Genomic DNA, 24,750 nt, shown 5'->3' with positions numbered 1-24,750 from the left:
ATGTTGAATTTTGTCAAAGGCTTTTTCTGCATCTATTGAGATAATCATATGGTTTTTATCTTTCAATTTGTTAATGTGGTGTATTACATTGATTGATTTGTGGATATTAAAGAATCCTTGCATTCCTGGGATAAAGCCCACTTGTCACCACTGTTTTAACAGAACGGTTCCATTTCTATATCTCTAGACTTTTTCTGCTGCTGCTGCTGCTGCTAAGTCGCTTCAGTCGTGTCTGACTCTGTGCGATCCCATAGACAGCAGCCCACCAGCCTCTCCCGTCCCTGGGATTCTCCAGGCAAGACTTTTTCTATGCTCAAGCAAATATGTTTGTGTATGTTTGTGTACATGTACACATATAAGGAATAAGGTTACAAATACATTGTTCTGCAATTTGTTTTCATTCAACCACATACTACAGACAGCCTTCCATGTCATTATTTACTTGTTCTTTTAATTGTCTTCCCTTTAGTCCTTAACATGTTGTTGTTGTTGTTGTTGTTGTTGTTTTTCAGTCACTAAGTTGTGTCTGGCTCTTTGTGACCCCATGGACTGAAGCACACCAGGCTTCTCTGTCCTTCACTATCTCCCAGAGTTTGCTCAAACTCAAGTTCATTGAGGTGGTGATCAGTGGTGATGGACTCCAACTATCTCATTCTCTGTCACCCACTTCTTTTGCCCTCAATCTTCCTAGCATCAGGGTCTTTTCTAATGAGATGGCTCTCTGCATCAGGTGTCCAAAGTAGAGTTTCAGCTTCAGCATCAGTCCTTCCAATGATACATAGCTTACATTATTTAACCAATAACCCATTGATGAATAGTGGTTTGTCCAAAGTTCTGCTATTATAACACTGCAATAATTGTCCTTATATGTACAGATATCCACACAGAAAAGTGAAATTGCTAGATTGAAGATTTTCAAGCTAAAACATTTTATTGATACAGCTAATTGCTTTCTAAAAAAGGGTCACCTATTTACTGTCAAGAAGGAAAAAAATGTCCTCTACATTACAATTTCTTCTGGCTGGTCTAGGAATGAAATTGACATGAGACAGATCAACAGGAGAAAATTGAAGAAAAGTTTAATAACATGTATACACGGAAGAGACCCAGGAGAATTGAGTAACTTGCGAAAAAGGCTGAAACCCTCACCTTTATACCATTTTCAGCTAAAAACAAAAGAGGATGTTGGGGGTAGTGGTTTAGGACTTTAAGGCGGAGTAAGGCAATTGACATGGAAATTAAAAAGCAAATGTTTGGTAAACAAATGTTTGCTGGGCCTAACAGAAACAATGACCATCGTGTTCTCTTGGCAAAACTCTATTAGCCTTCGCCCTGCTTCATTCTGTACTCCAAGGCCAAATTTGCCTGTTACTCTAAGTATTTCTTGACTTCCTACTTTTGCATTCCAGTCCTCTATAATGAAAAGGACATCTTTTTTGGGTGTTAGTTCTGGAAGGTCTTGCAGGTCTTCATAAAACTGTTCAACTTCTTCAGCATTACTGGTCAGGACATAGATTTGGATTACAGTGATACTGAATGTTTTGCCTTGAAAACGAGCAGAGATCATTCTGTCATTTTTGAGATTGCATCCAAGTACTGCATTTCAGACTCTTGTTGACTATGATGGCTACTCCATCACAGAAACAATGGTCACAAAGAGTCGACTAAACAACAACAACAACAACAAAAACAATGAGACCCAGAGAGGAATTTTAACAGACTTTTCCAGGTTCCTCCCTGTCTAGCCCATGTAGTTTTACTGTAGTTATCTATCGTATTAATAATATCTCACTTCTTGGAATTGGTTTTCCCTACATTCTTTAGGCAGTTAGGAGGAAGGTCTAAGGTTCTTCCTGAGTCTTTTGGGCCCTGCTTGTTTTCAGCTTGAAATAATCTATAGCCTGAAGAGACATTTTAGGGTGGCAAGTTTTGTTCCTCTACATTACACTCTCACCAACACTGCATTGACACAATCCTTTTCCACACGGTGGAAATCCTTTTCCAGTGATGGATGGTGATTTAGTCGCTAGGTCGTGTCTGACTCTTGCAACCCCATGGACTATAGCCTGCCAGGCTCCTCTGTCAATGGGATTCTCTAGGCAAGAATACTGGAGTGGGTTGCCATTTCCTCTCCAGGGGATCTTCCCTACCCAGGAATCGAACCCCAGTCTCCTGCATTGCAGACAGATTCTTTACCAACTGAGCTATGAGGGAAGCACCCCAGTGATGCATAGAAGCTAATAACGAATGTTTTTTTTGTTTGTTTGTTTCTGATTATAAAAGGACTACATTTCATTTGTAGATACAGTTGGAAAACAGAAGAGTATTAAGAAAAAGTTAAAATATTTTGTATTCATATCAATCAATAAAAATCATCATTACCCATTTGGTGTACTATAGTTAATTTTTATTCTTATTTCTTTCTGAATATAGATGACCTTTGACATACAAAAGAAAGAAGTCCTGAGACACTGACAACTCCCCAACGTCTTGCATACCTCTATAACATATTTCACTCACAAAACACAATTTTTGCGTGACTGTATCTACTCACTAAAATGGTTTTCTAACTACTTTTATTTATTTTCATATATGTCATATAGTGAATCTGTTCACATCAAAGATCTGCACTACCATGAAACTCAAACAGCTCTAAACTTTATTTATCAAACATTTTTATTTCCTAGCTAAGCATTATCTTACAAGTTTTTACTCATTCTCTCTACTTCCATCACTAGCAATTGCATTTGGCTTTTTTTTTTTTTAGGCCACTTAACTTAAAAATTGAGAATAATGCCTGTTTGCTTTCATTCTATTATTCTTTTGTTTTTCTATTCATTTTTTTGAACATTCATCTCTTCTGGTATGACACTGTTATTCTCAGTTATTCTGGTCACTCAGTCGTGTCCAAGTCTTGTGACCCCCATGGACTGTAGCCCATCAGGTTCCTCTGTCTATGAAATTTCTCAGGCAAGAATACTGGAGTGGATTGCCATTTCCTTCTCCAGGGGATCTTCCCAACCCAGGAACTGAACGCAGGTCTCCTGCATTGTAGACAGATTCTTTACCGACCGATCCATGAGGGAATCCCAAGTTATTCTAGATTGCTCTATTTTTTTTCATGTATTTAGGATACATTTTTCAAAATTCATAAGCCTGAGGAATAATAACTATTAATAATTGCTCTAATGATCTTTCCAAATGTGTGGATCATCCCTGTGTTATTCAATACAAAATTGGATCCTTAAATGCCAAGTTATTTTCATGTTTAGGATTAGATCTAATAGGCAAATCTGATCATGTCACTTTTCTACTTCCATTGCCTTTTTAAGAAGAAAAACTTTAACAAAAATGGTATTATACTTGACATTTTATTGTATACTTTGATTTTGAATTTAACAATTCATTGTAGTAATATTTTCTATTCAATACATGAGATTTGCCTCATTTTTTCAATAACTAGGTAACACTCTACAAAATGACATCCCTTAATTTACTCAACCATTACTCTACTGATGAACATTTGTTCTTTTTTTTAATTGTTTGCTTACTATAAACAATATGCCTTAGGTAAATGACTTGTTTCAGTTCACCTGGAACTTTTCTGGGTTTAGCACTGAAGTCCCATGTCCCAGGAAACTCCTCAGCAATGGGCAAACTGGGACAGTTGTTTACCTCACTCTTTTATCTTCCTACATCTAGTCTTACCTACTAGCACTTTTGTTTGTGCCACGTACTTTCCCAGAACTGGGATTTTGAGGTCATCTGGTTGCTTTTATAAATTACACTTTGTAGAAAGTCCTATTGGAATGGGACTTGGGTAATTTTTCAAGTGGGGAATATGAAGAGCAAGTCACAGAGTATGGCTCTGGTCCACTTTAGAAACCAGAATAAAAATCTTTTAGCACTAGGCCATTTGAGTGAGGGAAGAGAGAATCACAAAAATGATATGAAGATTGCTGAATGGATAAAGGAAAATGCAGCAAGACCCAAAACCAAATTTCATGCTTATGTTTTTGCCTTGAATGAGTACTGCTATGTAGAGCCATTAGCTTAAGGATGTAGCAGCAAATTAAGAATCTGGAAACCTGTCTTGTTTAATAGCTTTTCATCTCAATATTTTTATTCCAAATAGGAAAACCTAAACATTAACCTTTTTCTCATATCCTAGAGGCATTAAATGGTTGAATTTCAGTATTTATAAAAGTACTTTGAGCTACTTAAGCTATTAAAAGTTTATAAAAATATGAACTACTTGTCCTGATAATCTACAGATGTCTTCTTGCCTTGTTCACAGATGCTGGATTATATTAGCATCTCTTAATTAATATTGAGCAAACAAGGTTTCAGTAGGCCTGTTTAACAGGTACATGTACAGCTTCTTCTGCCATCAGAAGTAGTGCACTTTGGAGATAAGAGTCTCAATATTATTTGCCTTATGCTTTTTGTTCAGGCAGCAATTAAGGAAGCAAGAACATGTGCCTTCCAGGACCTGGCACTCATCTGTCACTTCTAAAATAGTTTCAAAGCAATTTGTTAGGTAGTGCTGGCCGAATTATTGGTTTTCCTGTGATAATTGCCAGTGTATTTCCTGTAAGGCCTAAAGATGGAGAGGCAGAGTGTTATGAAAGAACATTCTAGGGCTATTCTTTATAATCTTCTTAGATCAACCCTTTAGGAATTCTCAGCTTTAGAACACCAAAAAAGAACAGCAACTAATCCACCAAGCTGTTGTGGAATAACCAAAGCCTGAGAAACTGCCTTTGAGCTGCCTATCTAACAGAGGCAAAACTGTGAAAGGCCTTGCAAACTGTAAATCCCAAGCTGTAGAATAGTCTCTACAGGAAGTGGTCAGATGTCCTGGTTAAAGCAAAGATTCTGAGACCCTGGCTTTAGGATCTGTTTCTGCTTAGGGGCTATGCGACCTCAGCCACAGGACACCTGTTTCTCATCTGTTAGATGGGGTTAGTAATACCTGTTTTCCCTGGAGAGGCAGTATAATGTAGCCTGTTAAGCATGCAAGACACAAATCTAAATAATAAAAGAAATGAGTGAATATGACAAAACAGAAACAGATTGACAGGTATAGAGAACAAACAAGTGGTTACCAGTGGGGACAGCGATGGGAGGAGGGGCAAGATATAGAAGGTTAAGAGATACAAGCCACTAGGTATAAAATAAGGCACAAGGATGTCTTAGTCGTGTCAGACTCTTAGTGACCCCATGGACTGCAGCCTACCAGGCTCCTCCTTCCATGGGATTTTCCAAGCAAGAGTACTGGAGTTGGGTGCCATTGCCTTCTCTGCTTGATGTATACACCAAGCTTATTATATTAACAGCATACCTTTTCCTGGCTTTACCCATCCCTGCCCTTTGGTGTTAGCCATCCGCTAAGGCCTAGTGTCTTCATCAATTTTTTCTTTTCTTTATCAAAACCAGCTTTTGGGACCTTTTACAATACTGCATAAACATCGAGCTGTTCTCGAGGCTTTGCAATTTAGATGAACTATAAGTGAAACTAAAGGGAATTTCAGATTTCAGACTGAGGATGAGCAAATACTGTGGGACTTTTTGGGAGGAAGTCAACCTGATACATCCTGTTTAGAATTCCATAGTTACTATGAAAATAATGTGGGCTGTTAGTACGTGCAAAAATCCAAAAATATTGTGCACATACCAAATGCCCAATAGGGACTGTCTGTTACCTGCAGCTTTTTTTGGCAACTCATAGATTAAAGCTACTATTAAATGAATGTTTCCTGTGTGTTCAGCCCTACATCATCTCAGTTATACATTACCCAATCCTATGTGGTAGGCATTAACTCCATTTTACATTAAAAAATGGTATGTATTTCAAGAAATTTAATTGATTTATCTCAAGTTCAGGAATTAGGCTCAAATTTAGCATATTTCTAGTCCCCTGATCTTTCTACCCTGCCTGCATGCTAACTCACTTCAGCTTTGTCTGACTCTTTGTGATCCCATGGACTGTGGCCCACCAGGCTCCTCTGTCCATGGGGATTCTCCAGGCAAGAATACTAGAGTGAGTTGCCATGCTCTCCTCCAGGGGATCTTCCAGAGGACCCAGGGATTGAACCCATGTCTCTTATGTCTCCAGCATTGGCAGGTGAATTCTTTACCACTAGTGCCATCTGTGAAGCCCTTTCTACCCTACCACATTTAAGTTATCAGAACACAGTGTCATTGAGTATGAATCACCCTGGGGATTCAGAAGTCTGTCTGGGAGCCTGACTGAAGAAGCAGAGAGACTACTGAGCATTTTTCTTATTATTGCACCTCCTTGGCCAATCTCTTGCCCCATCCAGCCACAAGGACTGCAGGGGCAAATACTCTGATATTCATTTTGAAATGTATGTTCCTGGAGTCCCAACTGGTCCCATAAAGTAGACTAAACTGTGATCCAAAGTGCTGATTTTAGAGGTTTGCTATTTGCACAGGTGTATCTGCAATAATGAAAGAAAGAAACCCAACTGATAACTGAGAAGATCATTCCTCCCTTGGATTCTACATGACCAGAATAACAGCCAGATCAGCATAGTGCCCCTCCCAACAACTGTGTATTGGAAATATGTAGCTACTTATCTAAATTTACCAGGCTCATGCTCAGTCACTTAGGCATGTCTGACTCTCTCAGTTCAGTTCAGCTCAGTTGCTCAGTCGTGTCCAACTCTTTGCTACCCCATGAACTGCAGCACACCAGGCCTCCCTGTCCATCACTAACTCCCAGAGTTTACCCAAACCCATGTCCATCAAGTCAGTGATGCAATCCAACCATCTCATCCTCTGTTGTCCCCTTCTCCTCCTGCCCCCAATCCCTCCCAGCATCAGGGTCTTTTCAAATGAGTCAACTCTTCCCATGAGGTAGCCAAAGTATTGGAGTTTCAGCTTCAACATCAGTCCTCCCAATGAACACCCAGGACTGATCTCCTTTAGGATGGACTGGTTGGATCTCCTTGCAGTCCAAGGGACTCTCAAGAGTCTTCTCCAACATCACACTTCAAAAGCATCAATTCTTCAGTGCTCAGCCTTCTTCACAGTCCAACTCTCACATCCATACATGACCACTGGAAAACCCATAGCCTTGACTAGAAAGACCTTTGTTGGCAAAGTAATGTCTCTGCTTTTTAATATGCTGTCTAGGTTGGTCATAACTTTCCTTCCAAGGAGCAAACATCTTTTAATTTCATGGTTGCAATCACCATCTGCAGTGATTTTGGAGCCCAGAAAAATAAAGTCAGCCACTGTTTCCACTGTTTCCCCATCTATTTGCCATGGTCCCAGTGATGGAACCAGATGCCATGATCTTAGTTTCCTGAATGTTGAGCTTTAAGTCAACTTTTTCACTCTCCTCTTTTACTTTCATCAAGAGGCTCTTTAGTTCTTCCTTACTTTCTGCCATAAGGGTGGTGTCATCTGTATATCTGAGGTTATTGATATTTCTCCCGGCAATCTTGATTCCCCTTGTGCTTCCTCCAGCCCAGCGTTTCTCATGATGTACTCCGCATATAAGTTAAATAAGCAGGGTGACAATATACAGCCTTGTCTGACTCTCTGAGACCCACCAACTGTAGCCCGCCAGGCTCCTTGGTCCATGGGATTTCCCTGGCAAGAATACTGAAGTATATTGCCATTTCCTTCTCCAAGGGATTTTTCCAAACCAGGTATAGAACCTGCATCTCCTGCACTGGCAGAAGTTTCTTTACCACTGAGCCACTGAGGGATACAAATTGATTGTAAAACTGGCTGTAAAGATGGGGAAAGTTATGCTTCATACATTAAAAAGAATTCCTTTTATGGAGACAGTAAGAATAGATGTCAAGGAATAGATAATAAATATACACATAGATTTTATTGGTTGTTAGTTCATGTTTTCCAAAGAGTAACTGGAGACTTCGATAATACTTTCTGCAGGTTGGATTTTAGGAGTGTATCTTAAGGAGGGCTTGCTATTCTTGCAATATAAACATTTCTTGGAATAGAGTTTTAAAAGGTCTTTTGTTAAAGATAATACTGGGCTTCCCTGGTAGCTCAGCTGGTGAAAGAATCTGCCTACAACGCAGGAGACCTTGGTTTGATTCCTGGGTTGGGAAGATCCCCTAGAGGAAGGCATGGCAAACTACTCCAGTATTCTTGCCTGGAGAATCCCCATGAACAGAGGAGCCTGGAGTGCTACAGTTCATGGGGTCACAAAGAGTCAGACAAGACTGAGCAACTAAGCACAGCAAATATAATACTGGCTCATAGTGAATTATGTCTTGGGAGAACTTCATGACTTCATTACAATGCATAATTTATCAGTGGTGAATAAAAAAAGAATGACTATTTACCTTTCCTCCAAATAATATCATGGGATGAGGACCACTTTGAACCAAAATCCATAGGGAGAGAGGGAGTCCATGTCATGAACAAAGGTGAACTAACATCTGCTCCTAGACCACAAATTGTTTACAATCTAGTCAAAGAGACAAACATGTCAGTATGTTTAATACAAAGCAAAATGAAGTGTATACTAGGCAGACTTATTAGTGCTAAGTAAAGTGACTTGAAAGTATAGAGGAAAGTTGAGCTAGTTCTGCCTGAGGACACTAGGCAAGCCTTCACAGAAGAGTTAGCCACTGACCAGGCCATGAAAAAATGAGTTGAGATTTGATAAAGAAAATGCAAGGTAGAATATTCGAGCCTGAAGGAATCCCATGATCAAAGACACAAATATATGAAAGGAAATGTCATTTTAATTTTTTCCCTTTGACAATAGTTATTTATATAGCTGTGTAGTCCAAGCACATAGTGTGGGCAGCCACCTATGATGGCTGGTAAGTCTGAGTCCAGAAGTGGGAGCTGAGTACTGAACTTCAGTGAAACTTACCACTGTATCCCTGGACTTTGATTTGGAGGCTAATGGGAGAGGTGATGGAGTAGTTGGCAGCCCTTCCGTTATGGACTGAATGTTTATGTCCCCCCAAAATTCATATGTTGTAATCCTAACCCTCCAGTGAGATGGTTTTTTGGAAGTGGGGCCTTTGAGAGATAATTATATCATGTGCATGGAACCCTTATGGGATTAGTGAGTGACCTTATTAGAAGAAACACAAGAGAGTTTCTTTCCAGTCTCTGATCTCCACTATGTGAGGATACAATGAAAAGTCATATTTTGTTATAGCAGCCAGCTGACTAAGACACCTTCTGTTCCCAGGACTGGCCCTTACACTTGGAAAAGTTGAGGATTAGGGAGCTGGCAGTTATCCTATGGAGCACTGTATGGTTTTGCCATAGAATGAACTCTTGATTAGGCTTCCCAGGTGGTGCTAGTGGTAAAGAACCCGCCTGCCAATGTAGAAGACATAAGAGTCACAGGTTTGATCCCTGTGTCAGGAAGATTCCCTGGAGGAGGGCATGGTAACCCACTCCAGTATTCTTGCCTGGATAATCCCATGGACAGAGGAGCCTGGCAGGCTACAGTCCATAGGGTTGCACAGACTTGGACATGACGGAAGCACCTTAGGATGCAGGCAAACTCTTGATTATGTAGGAAATCACTAGTAAGTTGAATATTTAAATAACCCTAAAATTAAATTTGATCTCATTATTTAAAATTCCTTACTTGACTCTTTCTGTAACATCTTAAAAGAAAAGTGTGTTTGTCTTTTGTTTATACTGCATCATCCTACACCTTTCAAGAGAAGGTAAAAGGATCAAATGGTGGCCCAGAGGAAAAACAAGGATTCTGGAAAATCACAAAATGTACATGGTAGGTTGCTGCTGCAGCAAAGGAAATAAATGTAGCATCCAACACACCTGTGTCAGGCCAGAAGCATGACCCAATAGTGTATCTCTGATCGCCTTACAAAGAGTTTAGGAAACATGATGATGTTCCCTGCACTTGGGTTATTTGAAAGATCCTTTAAACATGGATTCTTAGTATAAAAATCAATATCAGATTTGTCAACAAAGAGAAAGTGTTCTTTAGGAAGTCAGTTCTTTAGGAAGACTGACTGCATTCATTAGTGCCAACCATTAATATGTAAGTATTATAGAGCATGGATTAAACATGGATTCTTAGTATAAAAATCAATATCAGATTTGTCAACAAAGAGAAAGTGTTCTTTAGGAAAGTCAGTTCTTTAGGAAGACTGACTGCATTCATTAGTGCCAACCATTAATATGTAAGTATTATAGAGCATTACTTGTAAAGTATTTGAATGAAGAAGCTACTTATTTATAGCAGTGTAGTAATATTTTGGATTAAAATGTATGTTAAATTTATAGACAGATTTATAAATTGTTTTCTGAACATGGTAATATAATTTGACTGATTCTTTATGATCAAAAAAGTAATGGATGAGATTTTAGACAGTCTCCCATGAAAATAATCACAGTGGTTTATGTTTTACGTTTGTTAGTTGCCCAGTCGTGTCTGCCTCTTTGCAACCCCATGGATTATAGCCCACCAAACTCGTCTGGTCATGCAATTCTCCAGGCAAGAATACTGGAGTGGGTAACTATTCTCTTCTTCAGGGGATCTTCCTGAACCAGGGATCAAATCCACGTCTCCTGCATTGCAGGCAGATTCTTTACTGACTGAGCCACCAGGGAAGCCACTCAGGAGTTGGATTCTTAATTCAGTAGATAAGGGAATAAATCACTGACACTATTAATTGCCTATTCAACATCCACTTTCCCCTTCCCCCTTAGTGACAGATTTTTTTTCTGGATAGTAATATGCTCATCAGAAATTACATTTCTCAGCTTCCATTTCAACTAGGAACTGTTTATGAGACCTAAAGTGGACCTTATTAGGAAAGACTTTCAGGAAAGTTATTTAAGATTGGGCAGACTGCTGGTGAGTCCCATATTGTCTTCTACCTCTCATATTTCCTGCCTGGAATAGCTGGAACTCTAGTAGTCATTTTGGACCTTGAAGTAACCTTAAAAATGCAAGTCAGCATTAAGGATGGTAGAGCAGATAGATAGGAGCCTGAGTCCCTGATGACAGTTAAGGCTATTATGCCATCCTTGTATGTCCTATCTCTAGACTATATTCATATGAGTGGTAATTTATTGTTTTTAAAATGCTATAGTTAAGTCTCTGTTATTAGTAGCTGAATGCACTTGTTGATACAATTTTCTATAATCAAAATCACCTTAAAAAATACCCTGGGAAGGTACCATAGTAGACCAACATATCTTCCAACAAGACAGTCTTGCCTCCAGCACTAGAACACATTACTATTACTATAGTTGAACACTGGATTTACACATAATGTTGTGAAATTATCACACTATAGAAGTCAAATGATATTTGAAAAGAAATGAGAGTCACATTTCCATACCCCATTCCCTCTGTATGCAGGCTCATTGAAAGATGTGGGACAGGTTGCCAGAATTAGCAAATAAAACAAATAGAAGCTAGAAGCCACATTAAATTTGAATATTGGATAAACAATCAATAGTGTAAGTATCTTCTATGTAGTAATTATATTATAGATTTAGTTTTTTGTCTGAAATTCAAATTTCACTTGGTGTCCTGTATTTTATTTGACAGCTCTAGATGGAAAACAGAATAACTAATACTATTTAAATGATCATTATTCTTCCTCTATTTCTGCTAGTTCTTTCTTTTTCCTTCTTTTCTTTTCCTATCATACAGTTGAATTTATTTAAGTTTAAGATGTATCTTCAAACTACCGCACAATTGCACTCATCTCACACACTAGCAAAGTAATGCTCAAAATTCTCTAAGCTAGGCTTCAACGGTATGTGAACTGTGAACTTCCAGATGTTCAAGCTGGGTTTAGAAAAGGCAGAAGAACCAGAGATCAAATTGCCAACATCTGTTGGATCATCGAAAAAGCAAGAGAGTTCCAGAAAAACATCTACTTTTGTTTTATTGACTATGCCAAAACCTTTGACTGTGTGGATCACAACAACCTGTGGAAAATTCTTCAAGAGATGGGAATACCGGACCACCTGACCTGCCTCCTAAGAAATCTGTATGCAGGTCAAGAAGCAACAGTTAGAACTGGATGTGGAACAACAGACTGGTTCTAAATCGGGAAAGGAGTACATCAAGGATGTATATTGTCACCCTTCTTATTTAACTTATATGCAGAATACATCATGAGAAATGCCAGGCTGGATGAAGCATGAAGCACAAGCTGGAATCAAGATTGCTGGGAGAAATATCAATAACATCAGATATGCAGATGAAACCATCCTTATGGCAGAAAGCAAAGAGAAGCTAAAGAGCTTCTTGTTGAAAGTGAAAGAGGAGAGTGAAAAAGTTGGCTTAAAGTTCAACATTCAGAAAACTAAGATCATGGCATCCAGTCCCATCACTTCATGGCAAATAGATGAAGAAACAATGGAAACAGTGAGAGACTTTATTTTTTTAGGCTATCAAAACACTGCAAATGGTGACTGCAGCCATGAAGTTAAAAGACGCTTGCTCCTTGGAAGAAAAGCTATGACCAACCTAGACAGTATATTAAAAAACAGAGACATTACTTTGCCAACAAAGGTCTGCGTAGTCAAAGCTATGGTTTCTCCAGTAGTCATGTATGGATGTGAGAGTTGGACCAGAAAGAAAGCTGAGCACCGAAGAATTGATGCTTTTGAACTGTGGTGTTGGAGAAGACTTTTGAGAGTCCCTTGGACTGCAAGGAGATCCAGTCAATCATAAAGGAAATCAGTCCTGGGTGTTCATTGGAAGGACTGATGTTGAAGCTGAAACTCCAATACTTTGGCCACCTGATGCAAAGAACTGTCTCATTGGAAAAGACCCTGATGCTGGGAAAGATTGAAGGTGGGAGGAGAAGGGGACTGCAGAGGATGAGATGGTTGGATGGCATCACCGACTCAATGGACATGAGTTTGAGCAAGTTCTGGAAGTTGGTGATGGACAGGGAAGCCTGGCATGCTGTGGTTCATGGGGTCACAAAGAGTCAGACATGACTGAGTGACTGAACTGAACTGAAGATGTATCTAAGGCTTAGTCAGTTTGTTTCTTGTGCTAATGAAGAGGAAAATTACAAGAATAATGTAAATTTCAAAACAAGGCAAAATTAAGCAATGCATTTGTAAGAGAAGCATACATAGGTGTCAAAATTATAAACAATAGCAAGGAAATAAGTAGCATAAGATCCAGGATTATAGCCACCCCTGGGGGTGAGGAAATGCTATAGAAAGTATACTAAGGGCTTCTAAGGTATTGGTGATGTACTATATTTTAACCTGCGTGGTAGATACATGAGTGGTTGCTTCTTTAAATTATTAATCCTTAAACTGTAGGTATGTTTAATCTCTTTTTTGTGAATAATATGTCTCACAATAAAAGTGAAAAATAACGCATTATAACCTTACATTATCATATCCTAAAATTATTCCCTGTTTTTAGCCCATCTGCCCAGTTCAATCTTTGACTGACATATTTTTTCCTAACTCAATGAAAATGAATGTTTTTAATTATATTTATTGCCATTTAATGTTGAAATCAAACTTTTGTTTTCTTGTTCAGGTGTATCTGCCAATTTGCAGATGAGCCAGTTTCTATAAATAGATGTTCTTGTTTTATAAAGCATAGATGTAAATCATCTAACTGTGCCTTATATTTTAGCACATAATAGCTGTGTGACAGGTACCAACTGGACAGAGGCCAGTTGTTAAGTGACTGTGATCTATATCAATCTCTGCTAAATCAGAGGTGGCCTATGCAAAATTGCACTTGTACCATTCAACCTTGAAATTGGCTGTAAGGCGCAGGCTTCTACGGAAGTAATATGTTAAACTTCAGAGATTACATCACATTTTTGGGAAAACATGAACAGGGTCCAACAGACACTCCTAGTAGATTAAGTGTTGGACTTGATTTTTTTAGTAGGATCAGATACAGTGCTCTTTGCTTTGTGCTGAAGCATTAGGAAGCACAGTCTCAGAGCATAATAATCATACTTTCCTTATGGGCAGATCATTTGTCTGTTCTTAATTCCAGTTACCACTTCAATAAATATAAAGGGTTTAACTAAGTGATGCTAGTATGTTTTGATTCCACAATTCCCTTCCATCAAAGCATCTTTACTTGCATTATTCCACCTGATTTCTCAGCAACTTTCTGAGGTAGTTAAGGCAAAATATTGCTATCCTCAGTTTAAAGGTGATGCAACAAAGGCATGTAACTCAATTCAAGGTATGCAATTCAATTTAAGCAAATTGACCAGTGGGATAGACTAGAGATCTCAGACTCAAACCAACACTATTATTGAAAGTGTTTTAGAACACCTGGTATATAACAGAAGTAGCATTACAAAACAGTGGGGCAGCTTGCACTATTTAATAAACAGTGCTGCAACAAATAATCACCTATATGAAAAAAATGAAATCATAAATCTACTTCAGACTATCTATATACAACAGTCAATTCCAGAAGGTTTAGGGGCTGATGCATAGAAGACAAAACTTTAGAAAAAATATAGGAGAATATTTTTGTGACCTTGTGGCAGAGAACGATTTCTTCAACAGGACAAAAGGTGTACACCATGAAAAGGAAAATATTGAGTTTGATTGCACTAAAATATAATTATAAAATAAAAACCAACTGGATGGATTAAAAAATCAAGGCTTAAGTATATTATTTGAATATTAAATTTCACTTATTAAAAAGCTGAAGTTAAAGACTATAACAACAATTTTAAGGGAAAGAGAAAGGGAGGTAGAATTAATGAACTCGGATCTTGGCTACATTCAGAGAGAAGACCAAGGAGCCAAATTCATCATCTTTCCTTATGGGTAGCCTCAATAGATACAGATTACAGTTAATAAACCAAGAACTAGAGTATGTAATTAACCTCAAAAGTCCCAAACACAGAAAAGTCAAAGGTCTGAAGGAATGTGTCTGGGAGCAAGGAGGAGGGGCCATTTTACTTTTTATTTTGTACCACTCTGAACTGCTTGAATTTTTATTTCATGTTTATATGTATATCATATAATAAAAGAAATACTTTAATTCAATGAACAGGACAAACAAATGTGACTAGGTTGGAGGCTTTGACCTCACTTTCTAACCAGAACTTCCTATGTTATACAAGATGATCAAGTTGGCAGGTCAGATATTAAGCATTGCATCTGTTAAGTCTCTGGACAGTTGATTGCATTTTTGAAATAAGGCAGAACCAGGTTGGAAAGTGTTTAAATCCTTCTCTCAAGTCTTCTCTGTTTACATGATTCATAGGAAACAGATGGCCCAGCTGTCTGTATTTAAAAGAAGTGGGTGGTTCCTGGTTTGCAATCAATGAAGCAATAATTACAACAATTTTAAGTAAACTGGACCCCATAAAATGTTGTTTTAATTTGTGAATGAGATGGAGGCACAAAGAGAAGGTAGGCTGATTGGAATCTAATCTGCAACATATTCAGGAAAGGGTCTTAAGAACTGAAACAGCTAAAACCCTCACTAATCCTCCCTCTTCAATATGCTGGGGAAATGAACTTTGTCCTTAAGTGCTCTTGGACGTGGACACACAACCTAACCAGTATAACAGTGTGCCTGTCATTTTGTTCAAAATCCCCATATTTCTTTTTTTTTCATTTATTTTTATTAGTTGGAGGCTAATTACTTTACAATATTGTAGTGGGTTTTATCATACATTGACATGAATCAGCCATGGATTTACATATTCTTTCTCATCAAGGCCCAGGAAATATTACTACTGCTTAGGGTTGGCTGACCTTGAGAGCTGGGGAGAGAAAGATCTTTATTTCTACCTCCCAATACCCTTAGCATGTTGAAATGCTATTATCTGAACACTCTTAACCCACTCCCTCCTGAGAATGCCTCTTCCTGCCTTCCCTCAAATGCATGCTGAATAAATATGGAAAAGGAAGGGGTTGCAAGGATTAACAGCAATGATGAAAATAAATCTCGCTCAATTTGTGGGGCTCTGGAACATAGAAATACATTCACATTATTCTTAAGGTGCCTTTTATTTATTGGGTTATTTAAAATGTTTTATCAGCATTCTAATAGCAATTTTAAAGGGCAGATTCCCCGCTGGTAATGTGTGCTTAATGGCCCAGTTTGTTCAATATGGAGCGGCATACTTCAGCTGTCTGTATGGTTGTAGCAGATTTGTTCCCTTCAATTGACTATGTCTTGGTGAAATGGTCAGCGTTCAGCTGGATGGGGAATGGCAAGGGATGGAATTATGAAAACTATCTACTTTTTCTGGGCCTCCTGCCCTAGACTGACCTTGGCATATTGCAGAAAGGCCATAAACTGTAGATGGGGGGTGGGGGGCAGCCTGACTGCTGGATAACATGTAAACTTCCTAGCCTGCCACTTCCTACTGCTTCTTCCATATACCCTATACACAAACCACATTGGGATGTTTGGGAGTATGTTTGTGATTGTGGTTGTCATAGAGCCTGGAAGGCTCTACTAGCATTTATGGATGGGAACTGGAGGGATTAAACAACTTGTAATGTACAGCGTAGAATTGTCCTACTCAAAGGAGTGTTCCATTAGCACACACTGAACCAGTTCCCAAGAAGGTAATATTAGAAAAATAACTTTATATATTCATACACTATATATATAATTCATACACTATATAATTCAGTGGATTTTAGTAAGGGCTTTGCTTTTTTTGTACCTCCATGTGTCTGTTCAACTTCTGCCTATGGTCTTTCTGCCTATAATCTCCTTTCCTTTCTTGTCCACTTGAAAATGTAAGACTAATTCTAAAACTTCCAGCTTAAATGACATCTCTTTGATGCTTTTTCAGATTACCCAAAAAAAGATTTAGCTTCTCTAAGGCAGGAGTTGATAAAGTTTTTCTGTTAAAGGTCAGGTAGGAAATATTTTTGGCTTTGCAGACCATGGTCTCTATTGCAACACATCTGCCAGTATAGCACAAAATTATTTATAAACAATAAGTGAATGAAAGGGTGTGTCTATATGCCAGTATAACTTCATTCACAAAAACTGGTGAGCAGTTTGCAAACCTCTGCACAAAATCACCTTGTTCATACTCCGATTACATCACTCAACACACTGTAATGCATTTAGTAGTATATATATTTGCCTCCTCAATGAGACATGAACATCTTTTTATTGTAGTAGCCACAATGATTAATATAGTGCCTGGAACATAGTAGGTGATCGATCCAAACTCGTTGATTAGATGACTGTTGCAGAAAGCACTGGGAGCAGAATTTTCTAGCTGGCTACCAAAATAACCAAATTTTTTGGCTGTGTCAAATGCCATTCACCTTGTATAAAAACTTATTCACTGTAGCAAATCCTGGCTTCTGGCATCAAAGTTTAAGTTCTTTGATCTGGCCAGTTCTGGAGAAATTTCATACTACTAGCCCGTTGAAACAAATCACTATCATGATACTTACTGCTGACACATAGAAATCATTCAATAAATATGTGGCATTATATTTCAGTAATGGAGATTATCCTTGTTGAGACTTTTTCTTTGGACAAATAAAATGTATAACAAGCTAAGTTTAATTATCTTCCTATCCTCCCCTTTCCATTGCTTCTGAAAAGAAAGGAAAAGAGAAAAGGAGGGAGAGAGGGAGGAAAGAAGGAAGAAAGGAAAGATGGAAAAGAATGAAAGACTGATACAGATGAAGAGAACAAATGTATGGCCACCAAGGGGGGAAAGGTAGGGTGGGATGAAATAGGAGCTTGGGATTGACACATATACATTATTGATACTACATACCAAATAGATACCTAATAAGAACCTACTCTAAGGGTCAGGGAACCCTACTCAGTGCTCTGGGGTAACTTAAATGGGAAAGAAATTTTTTAAAAAAGAGGAGATATATGTATATGTACAGCTGATTCACTTTGCTGTATAGTAAAAACTGACACAACATTGTAAAGGAACTATACTCCAATAAAAGTTAATTTAAGAAAAAGAATGAAAGACTTTGGGCTAGGAGATGGCTAATTTTTTAAGCAGGATAAGGCAGGGGTACTTGTTCACAAGAAATAGAGTCCTAGTTATATCAAGGGGAGAAGTGAATTTCTCAGAATCAAAGAAGGGTCTATTTAATCACAGACATTTTGGGGGTTTGGTGAACAAGCCCACAGACTTGAGTAGAAAGCCACCAGTGTACCTCATCTCTTTTGTGACTAATGCTCACCACTGAGACAGCCTACTCTGACCTCTGCAGGCCAGCAGGAACTTACAAAAGGAGAAAATATATTGACATTCAGTTGACCCCTGAAGATGCAAAATTTGCAAGTCAGAGAAAGCTGATAGGTCTTGAGGCTTGATTATTACTTTAGGGAGAGACGACTGAGAGAAGAGGTAAGTGAAGTGGAAGAAGCTGGGAGAGAGAAAGAGTTGAGGACTGTGGGAAGGAAGGAGGAGAAATGGGAGAATTGAAGAATGAGGTAAATTCATATGGAAAACTCTCCAAAGCCCCAGGGATCATCCAGTTGCAACCACCTAGATAAGAAGATTCATCCCTTGTGTGATATGAAAATGGGCTTCCCAGTTTGCGCTAGTGGTAAAGAACCTGCCTGCCAATGCAGGAGAACTAAGAGACTCGGGTTTGATCCCTGGGTTGGGAAGATCCCCTGGAGGAAGTCATGGCAATGGACTCCAGTATTCTTGTCTGGAGAATCCCATGGACAGAGGAGCCTGGCCGGCTACAGTCCATAGGGTCACACAGACTTGGACACAACTGAAGCAATTTGGCATACACATTGTATGAAACATTGAAGTTTCAAGGCCAGGATCACCATGTCTTATTTCAAACCTCAACATACCAACTTCAGATGATTTTGGACCAAGAATTGGAGAACTTCTCCTGGAGTTCTGTGAATAATTGCTCCAAGGGAAGACAAGGATGTAGTATCTCCTTCCTTCTTGGCCAGCTATGGTAGTAGAAGCTGCATCTTTGTGAACAATTGGACAGAGAGGAGTTGCTATGCCCAGACAGTAATTAGCTGAAGAACGTTGCTAGCTGAAAAGCACTTGGTCTGTGGGACAAGAAAACCAACAACCCACCGTACGAGTTTCGCTGGCATTTTGATAGGTTTCTAAAAATACAACAATCACAACATTGTTACCTTGGAGGAGCTCTTGGCATGATAGGGGAGACTGACCTGTGCACAGAATGTTCCATTGCAATGTGGTAGGTATGGGAATAGAGGTATACTTCAAAGGGTGATCAAGTAGGTGACAATCAAGCAGGATCTTGAAGGATGGAGAATTAACTAACTCTCTAGAAAGAGAGGTAGGAGGGCATTCTAGACAGAACAAAAATGCACAAGGCCACAGAGTACAGAGAGTTCATTTGGGCCCTTCCAATGCTATGTGGCAGGAGCATGTGGAGTAGGAGGGAAAGGGAGGGCAGAGGAAGAAGAGAAGTGGAAAAGGAACCAGGAGATAGGTCAAGGAATGATAAAGAGCCTTGCTAAGTGTAGGGTGAGGGAGTTAGAGAAGGCGAGGTTAGGAAAAAGAATAGACCGGCACTTTGCAGGAACAGATCACCTTTATTTTTTTTTTTTCATTTATTTTTATTAGTTGAAAGCTAATTACTTTACAATATTGTAGTGGTTTTGTTATACATTGACATGAATCAGCCATGGATTTATATGTATTCACCATCCCGATCCCCCCTCCCACCTCCCTCTCCACCCGATCCCTCTGGTGTCTTCCCAGTGCACCAGGTCCGAGCACTTGTCTCATGCATCCAACCTGGGCTGGTGATCTGTTTCACCCTAGATAATATACATGTTTTGATGCTGTTCTCTTGAAACATCCCACCCTCGCCTTCTCCCACAGAGTCCAAAAGTCTGTTCTGTACATCTGTGTCTCTTTTTCTGTTTTGCATTATAGGGTTATCGATTACCATCTTTCTAAATTCCATTATATATGTGTTAGTATACTGTAATGGTATTTATCTTTCTGGCTTACTTCACTCTGTAAATGGGCTTCCCGTTTCACCCATCTCATTAGAACTGATTCAAATGAATTCTTTTTAATGGCCTGAGTAATATTCCATTGTGTATATGTACCACAGCTTCCTTATCCATCATCTGCTGATGGGGCAGCTAGGTTGCTTCCATGTCCTGGCTATTATAAATAGTGCCTGCCATGAACATTGGGTGCATGTGTCTCTTTCAGAATCTGGTTTCTTTGGTTTGTGTATGCCAGAAGTGGGATTTGCCTGGGTCATATGCAGTTCTATTTCCACGTTTTTTAAGAAATCTCCACACTGTTCTCCCATAGTGGCTGTACTAGTTTGCATTCCCACCGACAGTGTAAGAGGGTTCCCTTTTCTCCACACCCTCTCCAGCATTTATTGCTTGTAGACTTTTGGATAGCAGCCATCCTGACTGGCGTGTAATGGTACCTCATTGTGGTTTTGATTTCCATTTCTCTGATAATGAGTGATGTTGAGCATCTTTTCATGTGTTTGTTAGCCATCTGTATGTCTTCTTTGGAGAAATGTCTGTTTAGTTCTTTGGCCCATTTTTTGATTGGGTCATTTATTTTTCTGGAGTTGAGCTTCAGGAGTTGCTTGTATATTTTTGAGATTAATCCTTTGTCTGTTGCTTCATTTGCTATTATTTTCTCCCAACCTGAGGGCTGTCTTTTCACTTTGCTTATAGTTTCCTTTGTTGTGCAAAAGCTTTTTAATAGGGCGAGAAGGGGCAGCAGTCAGATTAGTGAGCTGCTTCACTAACCCAAGAAAAGAGGAAGTATATATAGGCACATACATATGTGGAAATCTACTGTCTTAAGGGGGCCTGTCATTCTCCAAGGTTGTTCGGAGTAGTTTTCTTAAACAGCTGGGCCAAGGAATTCTGGAAATTGCCTAGAGGCTGGACCAGCTGGGAGCTGGGCAATCAACCTTAATGTCCATTTTTTTCCCTTCAGGTGAGAGTTCTTTGTTTTGCATAGAATGGTGGGGAGGACCCAGAGGGGAGTTTTAACTCCAGGCTATTTTGAGCCATGTAACTTTCCTTCACTAAGTGATTTGGCTTTTCTCCTGTAGACCATGCATGGAGAAAAGCAGTCTGATTATTTGTTAAATGAGTATACGGGGTTTTTTTTTTTTTAATTCAAATTTGAATGTCTTTAAGCAGGGCTTGCACTCTTCTACCAACTACTGAAGGACCACTCAAAATTGTCTTGCATTTCACAGTTTCACACTTTTGCATGACCTGTCTTGCCACTAGTAGACATTAAATTTGTGACTTCCTACTTAGAATGGGGAACCCCTGAGGTCATGATGGCAAATGGACACTTTAAAAAAATATTTATCCTCCCTCCACCTCCCTCCCCATCCCACCCTTCAGCCTGTCACAGAGTCCCTGTTTGAGTTCCCTGAGTCACAGAGCAAATTGGCTATCTATTTCACAAATGGTATTGTAAATTTCTATGTTACTCTTTCCATATATCTCCCTTTCTCCCTCCTCTCCTCCCATTGTGTCCATAGGTCTGTTCTCTATGCCTGTTTATCCATTGCTGCCCTGAAAATAAATTCATTAGTGCCATCTCTTCAGATTCCATATATATGTGTGGGACCTAATTAAACTTTAAAGCTTTTGCATAGCAAAGGAAACTATAAACAAGGTAAAAAGACAACCCTCAGAATGGGAGAAAATAATAGCAAACAACTGATAAAGAATTAATTTCAAAAGTATACAAGCAGCTCATACAACTCAATACCAGAAAAGCAAACAACCCAATCAAAAAGTAGGAAAGGGACACGAAGAGACACTTCTCCAAAGAAGACATACAGATGGCTATCAAGCACTTGAAAAGATGCTCAACATCACTCATTAGAGAAATGCAAATCAAAACCACAATGACATACCACCTCACACCAGCCAGAATGGCCATCATCAAAAAGTCTACAAACAATAAATGCTGAAGAGGGTGTGGAGAAAAGGGAACGTTCTTGTATTGCTGGTGGGAATATATGAATATATGAATATATATATATATGAAATATATATGAAATATATATATATGAATATGAAATAAATATATATGAAATATATATGAAATATATGAAATAGTATTGTGTACTATTTAAATGGGTGAATTTCATCTCAGTAATACTTTTAGTTGTTTGAAAAGAGAGATAATGTGGGCCAGAATTAAGGTACTAGTAGTAGGAGTAGAGAGGAAAAGATGATGAATGTGTTCAAAAGAAGCTCAGCGACCTGTGAATGAAACAAGTTTAATTCAGGTGAAGGTACTTGGAAACAGAGTATACCCATAAGTAAAAAATAAGAGTTCTTGCTATATAGTAAGTGCTCAAGGTATATTAATGGTTGATATTTTTGCTTTTTCCTATAACTGGGATTTTCTCCAGAACTTTCTGGATTTGTTGCTGGTTTCCATCTTTATCATATCAAGTGTGTTAGAAAGAGCATTAATCTTTAAATTAGTAAACTTGAATTTTAGATCTTGATTTTCTATATGCTGTGTGACCTTGGGCAAGTTGATCTCCTTCTCTGGACCTTAATTTCCTCATCAGCAGAATCAGGGAGTTCACTAGAATTGTGTATTTCAAATTGGCTGCTTCAGAGCCCAAAAAGATGGAGGAGATAGTTCTTCTTTATTGGTCTACTGGACCACCAGGGAAGTCCCTGATGTTTGTTTTACTTATTGGAATTCTGAACAAAAGTTTGCTTAGAGAAAGAGTTCTGTGGAAGAACTAGCTACTCTAAATAAGGTAAAGATATCTAGTTTACATGAGATCTCTATCAGGGTACTGAAAAAATTTATACATAGCTCATTATGTGTAATTTCACTTCAGTGTCATGAAGTGAAAGAGCATGTCATTTGGAGCCATGGGCTTGGCTTTGAATCTTAGCTCCACACATCTCTAGCTGTGTGAGCCTGACCTGTCATCGAACTTTTATAAGCTTCAGTTTCCTAATCTATAAAATGGGGGTAATAATACATACATCAACAAAGTTGTCATAAAGACAAAATTAGTCCAGAGGAGACTAAGGCAGTGGTCTGCAACCTTGGCTGTACCTCAGAAATCACATGGAAATCTTTTTTTTTTTTATGTGAATACATGTGCCTCATTTCTAGAGACTCTTATTCAGTAGCTCTGGGGGTGAAGCTGGGCATTCTAAATTAAAAAAAAAATACATTCCTATAGTAATTCTGATTCACAACATGATTGAGAACCACTTAGACAGGTATTTGGGGCAGATTAAAGAGTAAGGTAGATGTCAATGAAGAGATTAAAACAATTATTAATAAACAATAAACATCACTGCTTCTGTTGAAGATATTAGACAGCTAAATCCATCAGCATTTTCAATGTTTTCAGGCAGCCTGCTTTAGAAGTTTTGCAGTCTTTCAGCTCATTAACTTTCCCTTTCTCTCAGGTCATGTTTGGCTGTTCCGTCATTCAGAGTGATGGGGATACTTACCAGTAAGGAGAGTTACCACCACTGCAACTTGTGTAGTGTGTCTTTGTGGGGAGAGGGTAGAGGACAGTGGTGCTGATGATGATGGGAGGGAAATCCTAAAGGAAAAAGCGTAGAATAAGGAGTGTGTTTCAGAAAACCCCAGCAGAGCAATGCACCTGCAAATTAGTTACAGGCCAGCCAGGTGGAATTTCACTGCAGAACCTGTCACTTGTCTGCAGTGGGTTTGCTTGTGGATCAATACATGCCCATCTCACAACTGTGCGTGTTGACCCAAGACTGAATTTCACCCACTGTCAAATTTAAACAGCAAGAAAGACACAGATTCCATCTCTGGGTGGGGAAGATCCCCTGGAGAAGGAAATGGCAACCCACTCCAGTATTATTGCCTGGGAAATCCCATGATAGAGGAGCTTGGCAGGCTATAGTCCATGGGGTCACAAAGAGTGGGATATGACAGAGCACAGGCATGTGCACACACACACACACACACACACATACACACACATACACTCAGTTGACTGAGGCTGACCTATATCAAGGGGCTCTTTCTCTTTCTCCATTAATTAGCTTCAGTCAGTTCAGTTAGTTCAGTCGCTCAGTCGTGTACGACTCTTTGCGACCCCATGAACCACAGCATGCCAGGCCTCCCTGTCCATCACCAACCCCCAGAGTTTACTCAAACTCATGTCCATAGAGTCGGTGATGCCATCCACCCATCTCATCCTCTGTTGTCCCCTTCTCCTCCTGCCCCCAATCCCTCCCAGCATCAGGGTCTTTTCAAATGAGTCAACTCTTTGCAGGAGGTGGCCAAAGTATTGGAGTTTCAGCTTAAGCATCAGTCCTTCCAATGAACACCCAGGACTGAGCTCCTTTAGGATGGACTGGTTGGATCTCCTTGCAGTCCAAGGGACTCTCAAGAGTCTTCTCCTACACCACAGGTCAAAAGCATCAGTTCTTCAGTGCTCAACCTTCTTCACAGTCCAACTCTCACATCCATACATGACCACTGGAAAACCCATAGCCTTGACTAGAAAGACCTTTGTTGGCAAAGTAATGTCTCTGCTTTTTAATATGCTATCGAGGTTGGTCATAACTTTCCTTCCAAGGAGTAAGCGTCTTTTAATTTCATGGCTGCAATCACCATCTGCAGTGATTTTGGAGCCCAAAAAAATAAAGTCTGACACTGTTTCCCCATCTATTTGCCATGAAGTGATGGGACCAGATGCCATGATCTTAGTTTTCTGAATGTTGAGCTTTAAGTCAACTTTTTCACTCTCCTCCTTCACTTTCATCAAGAGGCT

At 39.1% G+C, this 24,750-nt stretch overlaps 1 protein-coding gene and 1 pseudogene across 10 annotated transcripts in view; one reads left to right on the top strand and one right to left on the bottom strand.

Annotated features, from left to right (window-relative positions):
- DCX (doublecortin) overlaps positions 1 to 24,750 on the top strand; it is a 361,602-nt gene that overhangs the window by 152,382 nt on the left and 184,470 nt on the right. The window lies entirely within an intron of this gene.
- The window catches only part of LOC122435771, a 90,111-nt pseudogene that overhangs the window by 8,849 nt on the left and 56,512 nt on the right, over positions 1 to 24,750 (bottom strand).

This window comes from Cervus canadensis, chromosome X, assembly GCF_019320065.1.
Source record: "Cervus canadensis isolate Bull #8, Minnesota chromosome X, ASM1932006v1, whole genome shotgun sequence".
NCBI classification, from domain to species: Eukaryota; Metazoa; Chordata; class Mammalia; order Artiodactyla; family Cervidae; genus Cervus; species Cervus canadensis.
Note: the sequence above shows the minus strand (reverse complement) of the source record. Positions and strands in the feature narration are given on the sequence as shown.